Genomic DNA, 6,176 nt, shown 5'->3' with positions numbered 1-6,176 from the left:
ACGATGGAAGAGAATATAATGATGGCAGTTTATTATGAATTGAGGAGAAATCAAGGTGGTAATGCCGAATTTCTGCTTATTTTGTTTGTGAATATCTGCTCTACAATGCAATGTGCTACGTCCTATGGGGAGATAATGTTCTGTTTCGGTGTTTTATGACTTTCCGGTAATTAAAATTATATTGTGGTTTTCCAATCTTCAGTGGCTCCAGCGGTGCAATATGTGGATACATTGATTATCGTTATATTTGGATACACGGATTCCGTTATGACGTATTAAGTTCTATATCGTATATCACTCATATTAAACGAACAGGTTGGTGCTGAGACTTTCCGCATATGATCTAAAAAATAGTGTTATAGGATTAGTATGAAATATTGTAATCTATAATTATGCGATATTTAAATGTGTAATATTAAAAAGCACTATTTTTTTTAATTGGTTGCAAATTGCAGTTTTATTACTTGTCGTTTGGTAGCTTTCTTCTAAACACTGTGTAATTTGCGTTTTTTTAAATATTGCTGTTATGTATGTCTATTAGATTATCTCAATAAATGAATGTTGGAAATTAGGTTTTATTCTTTATTAAATTTAAGTATATTCTATTTTCTTCGCTTACATTTTATGTGCATATAATAACAAAAAGTTTATAATAAAATAAAAAGTTTCATCGTGTGCTATTTAACAAAGAGTGTTAAGGCCCGTCTACACGTACCGATTTTATCGGCCGACTTTCTCGTACGATTTTATCTGTGAGAGCTTGCTTGTCCACACGCAACGATTTTGTCGTCGGTACAGGAAATGCCTTAACCAATCACTGTCCGAGGAAGAATTCCCGCCCTATGTAGCGTCACACTATCAACAACTGTGAAAACAAAACTGTGCGGGAGTGAATTTAGGCGACAATAATAAAAATGGATGAAGATTTCCCGTTAATTGCTACTGTAGCAACATCTGCGATTTTGATCTTCGCTGCTGCTGCTGCAGAAGAAGGAAAAGAAAGCGTATTTGGACGAGAAATTGGGTGAAACGCAGAGAAATTCATGGAGCCTATAATACCCTGTTCCAAGAGCTGCGTTTTGAAGACAGGGTGGAATTTGGAAAGTATTTGCGAATGATGCCGTGCGATTTTGATTATTTATTAAACTTAGTGAGCAGCAAAATTAAAAAATAGGATACGATTATGCGTTGTGCAATTTCACCATCTGAGAGGCTGCATGTTACTTTACGCTTTCTAGCTGGTGGTAAGTTAATTTTTATTTTATTGAAAAAAAATCAATTAATTTTTATAAAATTAATAAATCAAATTCACAAAAATTGAAATACAAATTCAAACAATAATTTTAACCACAATTTTTTAAATTTTGAGAAATTTATAATGAATAAATATCATAATTATATCACTACATCATTTTTAATAAATTATTTTTTAAGTTTTTTATTATGTTACAGGGTGTTCCTATTCAAATTTACAGTATTTGTTTAGAATACCTAAACAAACATTGTCAAGAGTGATACCAGAAGTATTGGATGCTTTATGGAAATGCATGCAAGATTACATAAAGGTGAGTTAAAACTTAATATATCAATGTTACATATGAGGTCTTATACTTCACAACAACATCATGACCTTTTAATTTTTTTAAAAAAATGTTCATTTTTACAGGATCAGGATACTAATGTTAAGTTGAATTTTTCTCAAATTTGTAATATTGAATTAACTTCAGAGCTTGTTTTCCTTGAAATGTGATTCATTCAAAAAGAGTATTACAGGAGTGCAATGTATAATTTTCTATTTAGAATTAAGAGCCCCACCAGTGGTTGAGTGGTTAAGACAACTGAATACTGGTAGTTCAACCTGGCTTGGGTTCCGTCCCAGGCGAACAGGTTGGCTGCATGGTTGGTTTTTGTGGTTACCCCATGCGTAACATAAATATGAGCTAGTTTCCCTTAGAAAGGCCTCTACGAAGGTATCCCTTCTCTTACGCAGATAGTCCTCGAGGCTTTGCTATATTTAAATTTAAGTAACCTATTTACAATTAAAGTCATAAAATAATAGTTGCATTGGGGTATCTGGATAACGGATGACTTTGAGTTTTTTCTTTGTAAATAATAGCAGAGGGAGATTTAGTATAGCAATTGGAATTTCATTACTCATGTAACATTCTCTTGAAAATGTTATGCAAACACCGTACTGATGAAATGTCTCTCCAAGTTATATTTTACACTAACCATTATACTTCAGTTGCATAAGCATGCACTTTTTACCATGTAATAAATCAGGGCTTTTTAAACTTTTTTGATTGACACTTTTGATTTTATGGTGGTTAGAGATGAAAATGTCTCTCACTAATATGTTGCAGAAAAAGGTAAAAGTTTATGGCAGTTTCAGAAATTGTTGGAAATCTTTTGCAATTGCTAGCCAAAAATCTTCTGAAGACTTCGTATTAAAGATAAAGTTTCAATCCCGAATTATTTGATAAATCAGCAAGTTCTTCTTGTGATTTTAATAGCAAATGAGTAATATTTTCCACATTAATTCTAAATAGTTTCACAATCTATATTAGTTCTTTGACACTAAAATTTGAAGGGAAATATTTCTTAAAGTTTTTCTCAAGACATCGAAGATGTTCATTTATCATTTTTTTCAACAAGTCATCTTTTTGATTTATCTACGAGGGCTATCCAGAAAGTAGATTACGTTTTGGAATAAAAAATTAACAAAGTATAGGAAACAAATTTTATTATATACAGATGAAAGCCACACTCAAATACTACTTTTCTACATAGTCACCATACAAATTAAGGCATTTATCGTAGCGATGTACGAGCTTGGAAATTCCTTCGTCGAAAAATTCGGCCGCCTGCGCCTTCAACCACTTCGTTACCTCTTCTTTTCGCTGATGATTTCGTGCAACAAACTTCGCGAAATTTGTGGAAAACTCAAAGAAAGTTCCGTTATTGTGAAATTTCGATTTTCACGGACTTTAGCATCGACTTTTTCGAGAAGTTCGGCGGTCACTATGCTGGGTCTCCCACTTCGATCTTCGTCGTGAACATTGGTTCGGCCATTTTGAAATCTTATGACCCACTGACGCACTCCACCTTCAGTGATAATGTTGTCCCCATACACTTCACGAAGCTGCCGATAGATTTCTATCGGTTTACAGTTTTTTGCAGTCAGAAACCTTATTACTGAGCGCACCTCGCAGCTCGCGGGATTTTCAATTAACGCAGACATTTCAAACCGTCACAGTATCTGAACGGAGCACAGCACTAACCTCTCACTAGCACGGCTAGATGCAGACTGAGCTGCGCAACGCTCTGACCCCAAGATGGCCGCGCTAGCCCCGCCCCTAGCGGACACAGACGGAAACGTAATCTACTTCCTGGATGGCCCTCGTACTTCATCATTTTCATTTAAAAATTCAGTTGTTGCGACAAACATTTCTAACAAACCCTTTTCCATATGGTCATTTTCTTAATAAAGCATCAATTTTTAATTTGAATATGACTATGTTGCAACCTTTTTCTTGAAACGACAAATTTAGATCATTTAGTTTTTCAAATATGTCACTCAAATAACGCAGCTTTTGTAGCCATAACTTATTATGAATTAAATTCGTAAAATCAGATTTTTGTTCAGTTAGAAAGAGAACTTTATGTATTGCCTTATCTTTATCTATTTTCAGATACATTGTGTAAAAATATTTGGTAATTGTAAAATTATTGGAATAAGTTAAAGGATTATCAAAAACTGCTAAAATGTTTTGGTGACCTCCAATGGGGGTCGCGACCAACAGTTTAAGAAAATAATTTTAAGTTATAAATGAAATTGTTTTTCCCACTCAACATGAAAATATCTCGTCAGCTTCTTAAAATTTTAAAATTGTTTTGCAGGCATCAGTTTGTTGGTCCATGCTCTACATTATAATTTGAATCAAATTCTAGAATGAACCATTTTCAATGGGAATGTTAGTCTGTCGTAATGTTGTTTATGCTTTTCAGTATATTTAAATAAAATTTTAATTTATAAGAAGAGATATGATTATTTGATTTTGGAAAAATCATAATAAACATTTAATAAACATAATAAACATTGTTTTATAATTAGGGAGGCATCTAGCAATAGAATGTAGGAACTGCAGAGATTGCATTGGACAGCAAATTGACAACCTAGTATCAACCCTGTATAAAACACATAATGAATCTGCTAAATTGACCACCTATGGGTTCATCCAAAATTCTTCAATAGACACTTTTAGTTTTGAGTTTTCTTCAAATTAAGAAGCATATATATTCAGTTATAAAATGTTTAAACATGTTGTTTAAATGAAAATTCTGTTTCTGTGTACAAACAAGCATAAGCCCTTTTTGTTTATTGTATTATTGTTTGTACAACAACAGCTTATTTTTTAATCATTTATTTTCCAAAAATTATCAGTTTTTCTGTCTGTATGGGTATTGTGATCAAAAACATTCATTTACCCACAGTCACTTAGCTTTAATTCCATTTATTGTATCTGACACATTCATTACTTTAAAAACTTTAAATAGAATCTATGGTGTAGCTTAATCAAAAACAAGAGAGAAAAAAATGGGGGAAAATTAGATAAAAAGTGAAACATAGGAACACAACCAAAATATATAAGCACATTTTTTTATCTATTTCTCTGATGTGAATTTTATTATAACAAATGAGTAGCTAATATTCGTTGATAAAATATTTGATTTTACTATTTGCCAATATTCAAATAGCATTTTCTGCATTTATATTTTGTATTCGCATCCTTTTTTCAGTTTCATAATTAATACTTATTTTCTCATTTCGTAGACACCAAATACTGCTCAGGAGTGGCAAGCCATAGAAGAAGCTTTTGCTGAAAAGTAGAACCTTCCACACTGTGTTGGTGCCATCGATGGAAAACACGTTATGATAAAAGCACCAGCAGGGGGTGGCAGCACTTTTTACAATTATAAAAGTTTCAACAGCATTGTGTTGATGGCATCAGTTGATGCAGATTATAAATTTACATTTATTGATGTTGGATGTAATGGACGAATATCAGACGGAGGAGTTTTTGCCCAAACAAGTTTATTTTCGATGCTAGACAATAACTTGCTTGATCTGCCCAGCCCAACACCTTTGATTCCAGGTAGTGAGCCTGTGAATTATTTTATGGTTGCAGATGAGGCATTTCCTTTGAAATGTTATCTGATGAGGCCATATCCTGGTAAAAAAATCTCTCCTCAGCAAAGGATTTTCAATTATCGACTGTCCAGGGCAAGGCGTGTTGTTGAAAATGCATTCGGGATATTATCAAATAGATTTCGTATCTTGATGCAACCAATACAGCTGCCTCCTGCGACAGTTGATAAAATTGTTTCTGTATGTTGCTGTTTGCATAACTTTCTACGAGAAAGACTGTCCAGGCAATTGTATACACCAAGAGAACTAATCGATCATGAAGATGAGGACTTTAATTTTATACCTGGATCATGGCGAAATGAGGAATCGCTAAGTAAGATGAAATCCCTGTGTAAACAAAATGGTTATAACACAGGGTCTGCTGAAGCAAGGCTGATGCGAGAAAAAATTTGTGATTATGTAAATAATGAAGGAAAAGTTGCATGGCAAGATAAACATATAAAATATTGTTAATTTCTCAATATATGTTATTCAATTTATGTTCCCTGATTTCTCAATATATGTTATAATAAAAGATAAAGAAATAAAGATTATTTATAAGTATTTTTATTTTATGTTACAAAATAATTTGGTAAGTAATAAATATATCTAAGTTTCTTATTTATTCGGTGTTGTTCATGGAATCTAATACATTTTGTTCTGTCTGTGCATCTGTGAGAATTTGGTATATTTTATATTTTGTGTCTGTGAGGAGTTGAGGGTCACGGATTAGACTTAGTTCGGAACCAACAAAGGAACCGAACTGTGTAAATGTATTTGGAGTAGTGTTTTTTTGATTTTAATATTGTAGAAATTTCTTCAAGTGTTGTTGTGGCTGCTGTGTAAATGTGATCGTGTTTCTGTTTTTTGTTTGAAGTTGTAGTGTTTGATGTGTGTCTTTTTAGCTGTGGTAGCGTTTGTGTATGACATAGTTCTCTCTGTGTCTCTTCAGTGTCTTCAAAATCGTTGATGTCAAACATCTCCTCAG

General features: G+C 32.9%; 1 long non-coding RNA gene across 1 annotated transcript; it reads left to right on the top strand.

The window, feature by feature from the left end:
• The first annotated feature begins 1,113 nt into the window (after nt 1–1,113).
• Nucleotides 1,114–5,752, top strand: LOC118199370 (uncharacterized). The gene is made up of 3 exons (XR_015038425.1): nt 1,114–1,244; nt 1,453–1,565; nt 4,835–5,752. It is a non-coding gene; the product is annotated as an uncharacterized LOC118199370 (long non-coding RNA).
• Nucleotides 5,753–6,176: the final 424 nt, after the last annotated feature.

Source organism: Stegodyphus dumicola, chromosome X1 (assembly GCF_044657685.1).
Source record: "Stegodyphus dumicola isolate Sdum_Otavi_A_Nest chromosome X1, ASM4465768v1".
In the NCBI taxonomy this organism is placed as follows: domain Eukaryota; kingdom Metazoa; phylum Arthropoda; class Arachnida; order Araneae; family Eresidae; genus Stegodyphus; species Stegodyphus dumicola.
This window is presented reverse-complemented; position numbering and strand designations above follow the sequence as displayed.